Genomic DNA, 16,895 nt, shown 5'->3' on the forward strand with positions numbered 1-16,895 from the left:
AAAATTTAGACTTGGTTCCAGCTTCAAACCACCAGAACTACTGCATCTCGGCATTTCTATGCTGTTGCACAGCTAATAAGGCTGAAAATTGAGTGTTAGTGCTGAAAATTCATATATTGTCACTTTTTCACTTCTCTCGCTGAGAAAACGCTTTTTTGGGTCTCTTACATTCAAAACTCATGAAACCCAAAATTTAGACTTGGTTCCAGCTTCAAACCACCAGAACTACTGCATCTCGGCATTTCTATGCTGTTCCACAGCTAATAAGGCTGAAAATTGAAGTGTAGTGCTGAAAATTCATATATTGTCACTTTTTCACTTCTCTCGCTGAGAAAACGCTTTTTTGGTCTCTTACATTCAAAACTCATGAAACCCAAAATTTAGACTTGGTTCCAGCTTCAAACCACCAGAAACTACTGCATCTCGGCATTTCTATGCTGTTCCACAGCTAATAAGGCTGAAAATTGAGTGTAGTGCTGAAAATTCATGTATTGTCACTTTTCACTTCTCTCGCTGAGAAAACGCTTTTTTGGTCTCTTACATTCAAAACTCATGAAACTCAAATTTAGACTTGGTTCCAGCTTCAAACCACCAGAACTACTGCATCTCGGCATTTCTATGCTGTTCCACAGCTAATAAGGCGGTAAATTGAGTGTAGTGCTGAAAATTCAATATATTGTCACTTTATCTCTTTTCCCGCTGAGAAAACGCTGTTTTGGTCTCTTACATTCAAAACTCATGAACTCAAATTTAGACTTGGTTCCAGCTTCAAACCACCAGAACTACTGCATCTCGGCATTTCTATGCTGTTCCACAGCTAATAAGGCTGAAATTGAGTGTAGTGCTGAAAATTCACATATTGTCACTTTTTCACTTCTCTCACTGAGAAAACGCTTTTTTGGTCTCTTACATTCAAAACTCATGAAACTCAAATTTAGACTTGGTTCCAGCTTCAAACCACCAGAACTGCATCTTGGCATTTCTGTGCTGTTCCACAGCTAATAAGGCTGAAAATTGAGTGTAGTGCTGAAAATTCATGTATTGTCACTTTTTCACTTCTCTCGCTGAGAAAACGGCTTTTTGGTCTCTTACATTCAAAACTCATGAAACTCAAAATTTAGACTTGGTTCCAGCTTCAAACCACCAGAACTACTGTATCTCGGCATTTCTATGCTGTTCCACAGCTAATAAGGCTGAAAATTGAGTGTAGTGCTGAAAATTCATGTATTGTCACTTTTTCACTTCTCTCGCTGAGAAAACGCTTTTTTGGTCTCTTACATTCAAAACTCATGAAACCCAAAATTTAGACTTGGTTCCAGCTTCAAACCACCAGAACTACTGCATCTCGGCATTTCTATGCTGTTCCACAGCTAATAAGGCTGAAAATTGAGTGTAGTGCTGAAAATTCATATATTGTCACTTTTTCACTTCTCTCGCTGAGAAAACGCTTTTTTGGTCTCTTACATTCAAAACTCATGAAACCCAAAATTTAGACTTGGTTCCAGCTTCAAACCACCAGAACTACTGCATCTCGGCATTTCTATGCTGTTCCACAGCTAATAAGGCTGAAAATTGAGTGTAGTGCTGAAAATTCATGTATTGTCACTTTTTCACTTCTCTCGCTGAGAAAACGCTTTTTTGGTCTCTTACATTCAAAACTCATGAAACCCAAAATTTAGACTTGGTTCCAGCTTCAAACCACCAGAACTACTGCATCTCGGCATTTCTATGCTGTTCCACAGCTAATAAGGCGGTAAATTGAGTGTAGTGCTGAAAATTCATATATTGTCACTTTTTCACTTCTCTCGCTGAGAAAACGCTTTTTTGGTCTCTTACATTCAAAACTAATGAAACTCTTAATTTAGACTTGGTTCCAGCTTCAAACCACCAGAACTACTGCATCTCGGCATTTCTATGCTGTTCCACAGCTAATAAGGCTGTAAATTGAGTGTAGTGCAGAAAATTCATATAATGTCACTTTTTCACTTCTCTCGCTGAGAAAACCCTTTTTTTGTCTCTTACATTCAAAACTCATGAAACTCAAAATTTAGACTTGGTTCCAGCTTCAAACCACCAGAACTACTGCATCTCGGCATTTCTATGCTGTTCCACAGCTAATAAGGCTGAAAATTGAGTGTAGTGCTGAAAATTCATATATTGTCACTTTTTCACTTCTCTCACTGAGAAAACGCTTTTTTGGTCTCTTACATTCACAACTCATGAAACCCAAAATTTAAACTTGGTTCCAGCTTCAAACCACCAGAACTACTGCATCTCGGCATTTCTATGCTGTTCCACAGCTAATAAGGCTGAAAATTGAGTGTAGTGCTGAAAATTCATGTATTGTCACTTTTCACTTCTCTCGCTGAGAAAACGCTTTTTTGGTCTCTTACATTCAAAACTAATGAAACTCTTAATTTAGACTTGGTTCCAGCTTCAAACCACCAGAACTACTGCATCTCGGCATTTCTATGCTGTTGCACAGCTAATAAGGCTGAAAATTGAGTGTAGTGCTGAAAATTCATATATTGTCACTTTTTCACTTCTCTCGCTGAGAAAACGCTTTTTTGGTCTCTAACATTCAAAACTCATGAAACTCAAAATTTAGACTTGGTTCCAGCTTCAAACCACCAGAACTACTGCATCTCGGCATTTCTATGCTGTTCCACAGCTAATAAGGCTGAAAATTGAGTGTAGTGCTGAAAATTCATATATTGTCACTTTTTCACTTCTCTCGCTGAGAAAACGCTTTTTTGGTCTCTAACATTCAAAACTCATGAAACTCAAAATTTAGACTTGGTTCCAGCTTCAAACCACCAGAACTACTGCATCTCGGCATTTCTATGCTGTTCCACAGCTAATAAGGCTGTAAAATTGAGTGTAGTGCTGAAAATTCACATATTGTCACTTTTATCACTTTCTCCGCTGAGAAAACGCTTTTTTGGTCTCTTACATTCAAAACTCATGAAACTCAAAATTTAGACTTGGTTCCAGCTTCAACCAGAACTACTGCATCTCGGCATTTCTATGCTGTTCCACAGCTAATAAGGCTGAAAATTGAGTGTAGTGCTGAAATTCATGTTTGTCACTTTTTCACTCTCTCTCGCTGAGAAAACGCTTTTTTGGTCTCTTACATTCAAAACTCATGAAACTCAAATTTAGACTTGGTTCCAGCTTCAAACCACCAGAACTACTGCATCTCGGCATTTCTATGCTGTTCCACACTAATAAGGCTGAAAATTGAGTGTAGTGCTGAAAATTCATATTGTCACTTTTTCACTTCTCTCGCTGAGAAAACGCTTTTTTGGTCTCTTACATTCAAAACTCATGAAACTCAAAATTTAGACTTGGTTCCAGCTTCAAACCACCAGAACTACTGCATCTCGGCATTTCTATGCTGTTCCACAGCTAATAACGCTGAAAAGTGAGTGTAGTGCTGAAATTCACATATTGTCACTTTTCACTTCTCTCCGAGACGCTTTTTGGTCTTCAACATTCAAAAGCTCATGAACTCAAAATTTAGACCTTGGATCCAGCTTCAAACCACCAGAACTACTGCATCTCGGCATTTCTGTGCTGTTCCACAGCTAATAAGGCTGTAAATTGAGTGTAGTGCTGAAAATTCATGTATTGTCACTTTTTCACTTCTCTCGCTGAGAAAACGCTTTTTTGGTCTCTTACATTCAAAACTAATGAAACTCTTAATTTAGACTTGGTTCCAGCTTCAACCACCAGAACTACTGCATCTCGGCATTTCTATGCTGTTCCACAGCTAATAATGCTGAAAATTGAGTGTAGTGCTGAAAATTCATATATTGTCACTTTTTCACTTCTCTCGCTGAGAAAACGCTTTTTTGGTCTCTTACATTCAAAACTCATGAAACCCAAAATTTAGACTTGGTTCCAGCTTCAAACCACCAGAACTACTGCATCTCGGCATTTCTATGCTGTTCCACAGCTAATAAGGCTGAAATTGAGTGTAGTGCTGAAAATTCATGTATTGTCACTTTTTCACTTCTCTCGCTGAGAAAACGCTTTTTTGGTCTCTTACATTCAAAACTCATGAAACTCAAAATTTAGACTTGGTTCCAGCTTCAAACCACCAGAACTACTGCATCTCGGCATTTCTATGCTGTTCCACAGCTAATAAGGCTGAGAATTAAGTGTTGTGCTGAAAATTCATATATTGTCACTTTTTCACTTCTCTCGCTGAGAAAACGCTTTTTTGGTCTCTTACATTCAAAACTCATGAAACCCAAAATTTAGACTTGGTTCCAGCTTCAAACCACCAGAACTACTGCATCTCGGCATTTCTATGCTGTTCCACAGCTAATAAGGCTGAAAATTGAGTGTAGTGCTGAAAATTCATGTATTGTCACTTTTTCACTTCTCTCGCTGAGAAAACGCTTTTTTGGTCTCTTACATTCAAAACTCATGAAACTCAAAATTTAGACTTGGTTCCAGCTTCAAACCACCAGAACTACTGCATCTCGGCATTTCTATGCTGTTCCACAGCTAATAAGGCTGAAAATTGAGTGTAGTGCTGAAAATTCATATATTGTCACTTTTTCACTTCTCTCGCTGAGAAAACGCTTTTTGGTCTCTTACATTCAAAACTCATGAAACTCTAAATTTAGACTTGGTTCCAGCTTCAAACCACCAGAACTACTGCATCTCGGCATTTCTATGCTGTTCCACAGCTAATAAGGCTGAAAATTGAGTGTAGTGCTGAAATTTCATATATTGTCACTTTTCACTTCTCTCGCTGAGAAAACGCTTTTTTGGTCTCTTACATTCAAAACTCATGAAACTCAAAATTTAGACTTGGTTCCAGCTTCAAACCACCAGAACTACTGCATCTCGGCATTTCTATGCTGTTCCACAGCTAATAAGGCTGAAATTGAGTGTAGTGCTGAAAATTCATATATTGTCACTTTTCACTTCTCTCGCTGGAGAAAACGCTGTTTTGGTCTCTAACATTCAAAACTCATGAAACTCAAAATTTAGACTTGGTTCCAGCTTCAAACCACCAGAACTACTGCATCTCAGCATTTCTATGCTGTTCCACAGCTAATAACGCTGAAAATTGAGTGTAGTGCTGAAATTTCATATATTGTCACTTTTTCACTTCTCTCGCTGAGAAAACGCTTTTTTGGTCTCTTACATTCAAAACTAATGAAACTCTTAATTTAGACTTGGTTCCAGCTTCAAACCACCAGAACTACTGCATCTCGCATTTCTATGCTGTTCCACAGCTAATAAGGCTGAAAATTGAGTGTAGTGCTGAAAATTCATATATTGTCACTTTTTCACTTCTCTCGCTGAGAAAACGCTTTTTTGGTCTCTTACATTCAAAACTCATGAAACCCAAAATTTAGACTTGGTTCCAGCTTCAAACCACCAGAACTACTGCATGTCGGCATTTCTATGCTGTTCCACAGCTAATAAGGCTGAAAATTGAGTGTAGTGCTGAAAATTCATGTATTGTCACTTTTTCACTTCTCTCGCTGAGAAAACGCTTTTTTGGTCTCTTACATTCAAAACTCATGAAACTCAAATTTTAGACTTGGTTCCAGCTTCAAACCACCAGAACTACTGCATCTCGGCATTTCTATGCTGTTCCACAGCTAATAAGGCTGAAAATTGAGTGTAGTGCTGAAAATTCATATATTGTCACTTTTTCACTTCTCTCGCTGAGAAAACGCTTTTTTGGTCTCTTACATTCAAAACTCATGAAACTCAAAATTTAGACTTGGTTCCAGCTTCAAACCACCAGAACTACTGCATCTCGGCATTTCTATGCTGTTCCACAGCTAATAAGGCGGTAAATTGAGTGTAGTGCTGAAAATTCACATATTGTCACTTTATCTCTTTTACCGTGGAGAAAACGCTGTTTTGGTCTCCAACATTCAAAACTTATGAAACTCAAAATTCAGACATGGTTCCAGCTTCAAACCAACGGAACTACTGCATCTCTGCATTTCTATGCTGTTCCACAGCTAATAAGACTGAAAATTGAGTGTAGTGCTGTAAATTCACAAAAGTTCACTTTTTCATTTCTCTCGCTGAGAAAACGCTTTTTTGGCCTCCAACATTCAAAACTTATGAAACTCTAAATTTAGACTTGGTTCCAGCTTCAAACCACCAGAACTACTGCATCTCGGCATTTCTATGCTGTTCCACAGCTAATAAGGCTGAAAATTGAGTGTAGTGCTGAAAATTCACATATTGTCACTTTTTCACTTCTCTCACAGAGAAAACGCTTTTTTGGTCTCTTACATTCAAAACTCATAAAATTCAAAATTTAGACTTGGTTCCAGCTTCAAACCACCAGAACTGCATCTTGGCATTTCTGTGCTGTTCCAACGCTAATAAGGCTGAAAATTGAGTGTAGTTCTGTAAATTCACATATTGTCACTTTTTCACTTCGCTTTTTTGGTTTCCAACATTCAAAGCTCATGAAACCCAAAATTTAGACTTGGATCCAGCTTCAAACCACCAGAACTACTGCATCTCGTCATTTCTGTGCTGTTCCACAGCTAATAAGGCTGTAAATTGAGTGTAGTGCTGAAAATTCATGTATTGTCACTTTTTCACTTCTCTCGCTGAGAAAACGCTTTTTTGGTCTCTTACATTCAAAACTAATGAAACTCTTAATTTAGACTTGGTTCCAGCTTCAAACCACCAGAACTACTGCATCTCGGCATTTCTATGCTGTTGCACAGCTAATAAGGCTGAAAATTGAGTGTAGTGCTGAAAATTCATATATTGTCACTTTTTCACTTCTTTCGCTGAGAAAACGCTTTTTTGGTCTCTTACATTCAAAACTCATGAAACCCAAAATTTAGACTTGATTCCAGCTTCAAACCACCAGAACTACTGCATGTCGGCATTTCTATGCTGTTCCACAGCTAATAAGGCTGAAAATTGAGTGTAGTGCTGAAAATTCACATATTGTCACTTTTTCACTTCTCTCACAGAGAAAACGCTTTTTTGGTCTCCAACATTCAAAACTCATAAAATTCAAAATTTAGACTTGGTTCCAGCTTCAAACCACCAGAACTGCATCTTGGCATTTCTGTGCTGTTCCAACGCTAATAAGGCTGAAAATTGAGTGTAGTGCTGTAAATTCACATATTGTCACTTTTTCACTTCGCTTTTTTGGTTTCCAACATTCAAAACTCATGAAACCCAAAATTTAGACTTGGTTCCAGCTTCAAACCACCAGAACTACTGCATCTCGGCATTTCTGTGCTGTTCCAACGCTAATAAGGCTGAAAATTGAGTGTAGTGCTGTAAATTCACATATTGTCACTTTTTCACTTCGCTTTTTTGGTTTCCAACATTCAAAACTCATGAAACTCAAATTTTAGACTTGGTTCCAGCTTCAAACCACCAGAACTACTGCATCTCGGCATTTCTGTGCTGTTCCAAGGCTAATAAGGCTGAAAATTGAGTGTATTGCTGAAAATTCACATATTGTCACTTTTTCTCTTTTCTCGTGGAGAAAACGCTTTTTTGGTCTCCAACAGTCAAAACTCATGAAACTCAAAATTCAGACTTGGTTCCAGCTTCAAACCACCAGAACTACTGCATCTCGGCATTTCTGTGCGGTTCCAAAGCTAATAAGGCTGAAAATTGAGTGTAGTGCTGAAAATTCACATATTGTCACTTTTTCTCTTTTCTCGTGGAGAAAACGCTTTTTTGGTCTCCAACATTCAAAACTCATGAAACTCAAAATTCAGACATGGTTCCAGCTTCAAACCACCAGAACTACTGCATCTCGGCATTTCTATGCTGTTCCACAGCTAATAAGGCTGAAAATTGAGTGTAGTGCTGAAAATTCATATATTGTCACTTTTTCACTTCGCTTTTTGGTCTCCAACATTCAAAACTCATGAAATTCAAAATTTAGACTTGGTTCCAGCTTCAAACCACCAGAACTGCATCTCGGCATTTCTGTGCTGTTCCAACACTAATAACGCTGAAAATTGAGTGTAGTACTGAAATTTCATATATTGTCACTTTTTCACTTCTCTGGCCGAGAAAATTCTTTTATGGTCTCCAACATTCAAAACTCATGAAACTGAAAATTTAGACTTGGTTCCAGCTTCAAACCACCAGAACTACTGCATCTCAACATTTCTATGCTGTTCCACAGCTAATAAGGCTGAAAATTGAGTGTAGTGCTGAAAATTCATGTATTGTCACTTTTTCACTTCTCTCGCTGAGAAAACGCTTTTTTGGTCTCTTACATTCAAAACTCATGAAACTCTTAATTTAGACTTGGTTCCAGCTTCAAACCACCAGAACTACTGCATCTCGGCATTTCTATGCTGTTCCACAGCTAATAAGGCTGAAAATTGAGTGTAGTGCTGAAAATTCATATATTGTCACTTTTTCACTTCTCTCGCTGAGAAAACGCTTTTTTGGTCTCTTACATTCAAAACTCATGAAACTCTTAATTTAGACTTGGTTCCAGCTTCAAACCACCAGAACTACTGCATGTCGGCATTTCTATGCTGTTCCACAGCTAATAAGGCTGAAAATTGAGTGTAGTGCTGAAAATTCACATATTGTCACTTTTTCACTTCTCTCACAGAGAAAACGCTTTTTTGGTCTCCAACATTCAAAACTCATAAAATTCAAAATTTAGACTTGGTTCCAGCTTCAAACCACCAGAACTGCATCTTGGCATTTCTGTGCTGTTCCAACGCTAATAAGGCTGAAAATTGAGTGTAGTGCTGTAAATTCACATATTGTCACTTTTTCACTTCGCTTTTTTGGTTTCCAACATTCAAAACTCATGAAACCCAAAATTTAGACTTGGTTCCAGCTTCAAACCACCAGAACTACTGCATCTCGGCATTTCTGTGCTGTTCCAACGCTAATAAGGCTGAAAATTGAGTGTAGTGCTGTAAATTCACATATTGTCACTTTTTCACTTCGCTTTTTTGGTTTCCAACATTCAAAACTCATGAAACTCAAATTTTAGACTTGGTTCCAGCTTCAAACCACTAGAACTACTGCATCTCGGCATTTCTGTGCTGTTCCAAGGCTAATAAGGCTGAAAATTGAGTGTATTGCTGAAAATTCACATATTGTCACTTTTTCTCTTTTCTCGTGGAGAAAACGCTTTTTTGGTCTCCAACAGTCAAAACTCATGAAACTCAAAATTCAGACTTGGTTCCAGCTTCAAACCACCAGAACTACTGCATCTCGGCATTTCTGTGCGGTTCCAAAGCTAATAAGGCTGAAAATTGAGTGTAGTGCTGAAAATTCATATATTGTCACTTTTTCACTTCGCTTTTTGGTCTCCAACATTCAAAACTCATGAAATTCAAAATTTAGACTTGGTTCCAGCTTCAAACCACCAGAACTGCATCTCGGCATTTCTGTGCTGTTCCAACACTAATAACGCTGAAAATTGAGTGTAGTACTGAAATTTCATATATTGTCACTTTTTCACTTCTCTGGCCGAGAAAATTCTTTTATGGTCTCCAACATTCAAAACTCATGAAACTGAAAATTTAGACTTGGTTCCAGCTTCAAACCACCAGAACTACTGCATCTCAACATTTCTATGCTGTTCCACAGCTAATAAGGCTGAAAATTGAGTGTAGTGCTGAAAATTCATATATTGTCACTTTTTCACTTCTCTCGCTGAGAAAACGCTTTTTTGGTCTCTTACATTCAAAACTCATGAAACTCTTAATTTAGACTTGGTTCCAGCTTCAAACCACCAGAACTACTGCATGTCGGCATTTCTATGTTGTTCCACAGCTAATAAGGCTGAAAATTGAGTGTAGTGCTGAAAATTCATGTATTGTCACTTTTTCACTTCTCTCGCTGAGAAAACGCTTTTTTGGTCTCTTACATTCAAAACTCATGAAACTCAAAATTTAGACTTGGTTCCAGCTTCAAACCACCAGAACTACTGCATCTCGGCATTTCTATGCTGTTCCACAGCTAATAAGGCTGAAAATTGAATGTAGTGCTGAAAATTCATGTATTGTCACTTTTTCACTTCTCTCGCTGAGAAAACGCTTTTTTGGTCTCTTACATTCAAATTCAGTTTGCATGTTTGCATCGTTGTTTACCCCATTGTAGCCATCTACAATATGGCGTAATCTTTGTGTTTGAATTGGGTTTGTTCACAAATAACCAATAATCAGTGATTGATTTTAAACTCTGCCAATAAACCTGGTCTCCCTCTCACAGACTTCACATTATCTATATTTAAACATGTTAGTGATGCTGAAGTTCTTATTAGGACGGTTCCGGAGGGAGGGGGGTTCTGTCTAAGGCCCCATATTACCTTGGGCGGGCCCTGGAGGAACAGCTGCTGCGATGCGCATCTCTGGACCCGGAATCTACTTGGAATCCCCCGGTGGCCCCTGTCAGTCCCCCTGATGCTTTGAAGACATTTTGATTCATTTCATTGTGGCATGTTTGACATTTTGCTGCGGTTCTAATTATTGCTACAATATTTTCTCTGATGTTTATTTTGTGAACTCTAAATGCTCTGGGCCGAATCTTCCTTTAACACTTGAGGTTCGGCAATAAGTTCTATTTACAGCCGCAAACCTCCAGCCCCGATCCCGTCAGCAGCGGCTTTAACCCGCCTGGTAGAAACGTTAAGGAGAAGCGGAGCGAACAGTCAGCAGGTGGTACCAGGTGGTACCGGGGCTTTGATCTGCGTTGCGACTCGCGGTTACAGTCGGTACCGCGACTGTCACCGCGACATCTTATATCAGACATCTTATATCAGGATGTTTGATATAAAGACAGATATTCTTTATATCTGTCAGTGGGACCGACTCAAGTTGCCTGTAGTGAACCGAGCTTTAAGCAGAATGATGAAGTTAAAGTTAGAAGATTTTTCTGCAGCCGAAACATTTCTGAGTTTAGGGTCGAGGCGGGTTTGTCCCGCTATTGCAAGGACGATTATAAAAATATAAATAGAAACAGTTTTTCTAACGTCAACATCAGACCTACATTTTTGTTCACAAACAAGTGTATGAAAAAATATTCTTGCCCATAATTTGATAGTTAGAGGACACAGATCCGCCTCCTCCTCACTATGGACCCGAAGTCTGAACAACATGGAGGCTCTCAGAGTCATTATTAGACTGAGGGCAGCCAGACTATTTTTACTAAATTATTATATTTAGCTAAATATTATTGCTGATGGCCACAAACAGGCCTTCTGACATACAGATTAAAAATAAAAAATAATTTAAAAAAATGTTGAAAAAAAAAAAAAACAACTCACAAAGGGCACTAGGGGCATCAAGGATAAAAAGGGCAGGCGCTCAAGCCCGCTTCGTCTCCCTCTCTGCACGTGCCTGCCAAAAGGTGTGTGTGTGTGTACATGGTTGTGTGTCCTGTCTGTTTCTGTGTTGCCCTGCAACAGACTGGCGACCTGTCCTGGGTGTATTCCGCCTCTCGCTCGAAACGTTAGATGGATAGGCACCAGTGCCCCTCCTGACCCCTCTATGGGACAAGGGTGTACAGAAAATGGATGGATGAAAATTATGTCCTGTTATAACAGCACATTAGAAACCATGCATAGGAGAGGAAAATATGTTTTACTTTTATATCTGGGAATATGTATTTAAGCGTGAGAGTCAGAATTCTGCTGAAAACTACCTAATATATGTAGAAATGCATAAAAATATATATCATGACATATTTTATGCGTCCATTTAACAAGAAAAATGTCATCACTGCTTTATTGAAACTAGAGGCATTGTGTCTCCTGTTTCTCAACTCAAAGTTTGAAAACAAATATTGTAATGCCACGTTTTGCCACAAGATGCTGCCATTGACTCATTAGATGTGGGGGTTTGGTTCACTCTAATTTATTTAGAAAGGTTTTGATTTATCACAACTGCAGCTTAAGATAACTTTGTTCAGACTTTTGATCATAAAAATTTAAAAATGTTTGTCCAAGTTAAAATCTGACAATGCATTCTTCCACTTTTCATTATAAATTCAAAATTAATTCAAATTGTGCTTACTTTTTATGTGAATGTGTGAATTTTCCGCAACCACAGAGTTGGACAAAAATTGATGCAGGTTTTCAACGTTTTTTGGGGGTTTTTTTGGCTCCTGTGGCTACAGGCTACAGTGTGCAGAGAGTTGGCCTTCAACTTTACTGTTCAGTTTCCTCTTGTGTCTAACGAGTTATGGCTCTAATAAACCTCTATATCTACCTCCTTCTCACACACACACCCACCCACACACACCCTCCCACACGCCCACACACACACACACGCACACCCCCACACACCTCAGACAAATCCAGAAAGGCTCTTGCTGCTGATATATATTAAAGCTGATGAGTAATATGCATCATTTGCAGTAACTGTACACAAATCAGGCCTGTTTGTACATAAATTGTTACATTGCGACAATTATTTTTCTTTATAATCAATATGGATAATGGCTACTATAGCTTAAGCTGCAGTATGACAAGAAATTTGAGAAGATATTAAATTTATATATTAAATATAGTAAATGTCATGTTCAGTAGTGGTTAAATGCTAAGAACATTTGCTGCTTTACTTTGATACAAATCCTATAGCTAAACATTTTGACTACAAGTAGCTGTGGTCAGCTCAGCAGAATAATTTAAGGCTGATATATTTATGCGAACTGTTTGAAGGAAAACATGCTAATAAAGGTAAATAACTAAATTAATTTTAATAGTGGATAAAGTTTCTGTACTGTAAGTATTAGAGATTGTTTGACAGTTATTGTCAATGAACAACTAACATAGAGTGACAACTGTTTTAAATGCAGCTTTTTTCATTTAGTTTTTAAATGTTTATTAGGATTTCAATGACATTTTCAATGCAATTTTTGCCTGTTTTTGCAATTTTTGAGCAGTGATTCTCAGCAGAGAAGGTTTAGATGCCAAATTCTTATGAAAAAGCTTAGTATGGTGTCTCTTACATTTTATGCGTTAACTTGTTTAGCAAACTTGTAAATTCAAAATTGCTAGCAAGTGAAGCTTTGGCTGTGGCAGTAGTAATAGTCCTTCTTTGCCACGGTTGCAATAAAACTCTTTAGATGTGACTTTCTCAGGGTAGGAGGTTTTCAGATGTTTTACTTCTTCTGTAATGTATAATGTCGCAGTTTTGTAATGAATAGTTGTACCTGACAGGAGAAATATCTTAAACATGCAGGACAGTAGGCACTGAGTACCCACTGGATGGACGGATGGACGGACGGACGGATGGATGGATGGATGTTATTGCGCTATTGGTGATCCACCGCGGCTTAAAGGGGAATTTAAAAATGTGTAATTGAAATGAACGAATCAGCAGCGCCTTAATGCCTTTATTAAACTTATAAACATAACTTTGACATTCAATAACTGGAAACCGGTGAGAAACAAACAAAGCTTTCGATCTTTAGTCAAAACTGAATAAACAACACATTCTCACGGCAGCATTTGTAGGGTTAGAGCTAGAATAAATGTTTTATTGCTAAATATTCACATCAATGGTTTTACAAACCAGAACACATATTTTAAAAATTCATATGAAAATAACTAATACATTTAGCTGGTAAACCAGTATAATTTAATTGAGAAATATTGACATCTACCAGTCTGAAAATCTCGTACGTTTTACACGAATTTTATTGGTTACAATATATTTATAATCACTTTGTTTAAACTGTGTTTATACATGCAGTCTTTTCTGAAACAACGTAAAAACATGCTGGTCAACGGAAGAGATTACCTCCAAAATGATTTTAATACCCGTTTATTAGATTTATTTAAACGTTCAGTAGGTACTGTTCTAGCTTTAGTTTCAGAAATATGTTAAATTTATCAATATTGATATGTCTACAATAAAACCTTGTGGGTTAGCGGGTTGGATATGTTTGATATTTGAAATCTGCGCTCGTAAAGCATTCTTGATCTCTTATTCTTGTAGGACTTTAATAAAACACGCCACCAGATTTTTAGAAAGGTCCATTTTTAGAAGGGCTTCGTCTGGGCTCCTTTTTCTTTCGCCTCTTCTTCTCTTTTCTTTTAACTAACTATTTAAGATGGATGTTTTACCGACGCTGGCGGGCCTGGCAGTCAGCGCGTTTGTGAGAGGAGAAGTAAACCACTGTCCGTCCCGAAGCGCTTTGATTCTGGCATTGGTCCAATAAGGTAGGCTATTGTTCCGCTGAATCCACCGAGTCTGCCGTCACTACAGGTCTGAACACAATTACAGAGAGTTTTTATTCCGTAAATAAGTTAATTCCCGTTTCTGGCTGCATTCACCTGACTTTATGTGAAATGTGGATCTAAGTTTGGTGGTGGTGGGGGGGGGTGGGGGGGGTGCATCATTTTGCTTACCTTCAGTTTCTGAAGAAGACTTCAAACTATGTATTAATAATAATAATAATAATAATAATAATAATAATAATAATAATAATAATAATAATAATAATAATAATAGATATCGTTATTATAGCTATTATATAGCTATTATAGCAATAATAGCTATATAATATTATTATAGCTATTAATAATATACTATATATTATAATATACTGATAATATATTATAATATATTATTATAGCTATTATTATTATTATTATTATTATTATTATTATTATTATTATTATTATTATTATTATAATTAGCGCACGGCATCAGGTGACTGTTTGGACTGTGATTTTTAAAATAAATGTTCATGTTTCTATTTATTATTATTATTTGACACATGTTCCAGACTAAGCCTCTTCTCTTTCTCAGTTTTGAAACAGTAATCAATGCCACTTCTTAAAAAATAAGGCCATTTATTTTGGGGTTACTGATGAGTCCTTTCGGCGTATGTAAGGTTGTGCGAAAACGTCTGAGCACATTTCGCACATTTTATTTAACGTCACTGGCTACCTGTACATTTTAGAATCACTTTAATTATATTTTATTTACTCTTTAAACTCTTAATGGCATGCCGACCTGCTGCAGCCATATCTACCCGCCCTCCGCCTCAGGTTCGCCGACCAGCAGCGCTTTCAGGGTGAATGAAATTAAATCTAAACCCAAAACTGACCGTGTTTCCTCTGACGCTGCTCCACGATCTGCTCTTGCATATCAGAAGCCTCTTCTCTTTCAGAGTTTAAGCATCGGCTTAAAACAAACTTATTTACACAATTTAAAGAGGTTGAGTGATTTTGTTTTATTTGTTTGATATTCTTTTCTTTAATTGTTAATAGAGTCTCTCCACAGCTACAGCGTTTTGTGGCTCTTGGTTTATTTAAAATAAAATGTTGTCTATTTGGTTATGCTTTAAAAAATTATGGGCACAAGATATACTCAAATCTAGCATTTAACTAAATTGTAAATTGTGTAAGAAAACATAAATACATTTTAAAAGGTCTTAGTTTTACTCTGTTATAATTCTGGTCCATTTTTGGCCTTTGGACGTTTGAAGAATAAGATGGATTCTGAGCCTCGATCAAACCAGAATCAAGTGAAGTTCTGCTGGTAGATTTTCTTATTACAGTCACATAATTCAACACATTCTCACTCCCGACTCGTTGACGAGTTTGGACGATTTCTGACCATGCGTCCACTATTGACGCGAAGGGTGCCCCCTTCGCGTCAATAGTTGACGACTTGGGCAGGGTCCTTCAACGTCACATGTTGACGATTTGGGTAGGTCACATGTTTTACGTGGATTATTGACGCGAAGGGTTCTCGCAACCGCTGCCGAACCTTCAAAACCCGACGATTTGGTTAGGTTTAGGGCAACAATTACGGTAAGACATAGGGTAAACCACCTCGCGTCACATATTGACGCGAAAGGGGTACCCTGTGCGTATGTGACGAGGACGGACCGTCCGATGCGTCAATATATGACGAGTTGGGAGTGAGAATGGATTGTATAATTACAATAGTTCTATGGAATAATAGATAATATCAAATAATTAAAATTCTCCTATCACCGCCCCGTCAGGACAACCTGGATTTGACATGTTTTGCTGTTTGTTTTGCATTTTGATGTATTAGTTTGTTGTCAAAAACACAGAAAATGGGGCAGGAGTATTTATACATTAAACTCTGTTTTTACGGTCAGATTCATCTGAAGAAATCCAGATGGCCTTCCTGCAATTATGATATTCAGGATTCGGTGATCAAAGCGGGTATGAAATGTCCTTCTGGTGCGGTTACGGAATTACATGGTTGGCACGAACAGTGCACTCCCAGCGGGTATAGACAATAATATAAAGTTGAATAAATGTCATTTATTCTTAACGTCTTTTTTATTTAGTACTTTGAATATTCTGAATACCTCTTGCTGTTTGTCTTGCGACTTGATTTATTTAAAATACATAAGCAAATAAATATCCTGCATTTCGTATCTAAAACGTCTTGCATAAAAATGTCATGCATGAAAACATGCGCAGGTGTGTGTTAGAATCATGGCGGCAAACCAGCAAGACGCAAAGAACTTGGCACTCGTCGTCTCCCCCCCACCCCCTGACCCTCCTCCCACTCCCCAACTAACAAAGTGAGTTGAGTAATGCGATTGGATGCAGGTTATGTTAGCTAAAGATGACTAGCTAATACCAATATAGCCTACACTCTACTTGTTAACAAGTAGCCTGTAGGCTATTGATGTTGTTTATGTTCAGTTAAGTAGATTCATTTTGCCCCCCAAAATAAGTCGATGGCCCCCTGTTAAACTCATCTGGAGCAGGGACTGCATGAAATGACCTAAACTAATGAGGTACAAGAAGGAGTAGGGGAGTGGAGAACAACAACATTTTTTCTACATAACATTTGAAGGTTGGATTATTGCCCTTCAGTGATTGAATTATTTATTCAAGATATAAAACCATATTTCTAACCTCCCAAAACGATATTATAAAATGA

Source organism: Xiphophorus couchianus, chromosome 22 (assembly GCF_001444195.1).
Source record: "Xiphophorus couchianus chromosome 22, X_couchianus-1.0, whole genome shotgun sequence".
In the NCBI taxonomy this organism is placed as follows: domain Eukaryota; kingdom Metazoa; phylum Chordata; class Actinopteri; order Cyprinodontiformes; family Poeciliidae; genus Xiphophorus; species Xiphophorus couchianus.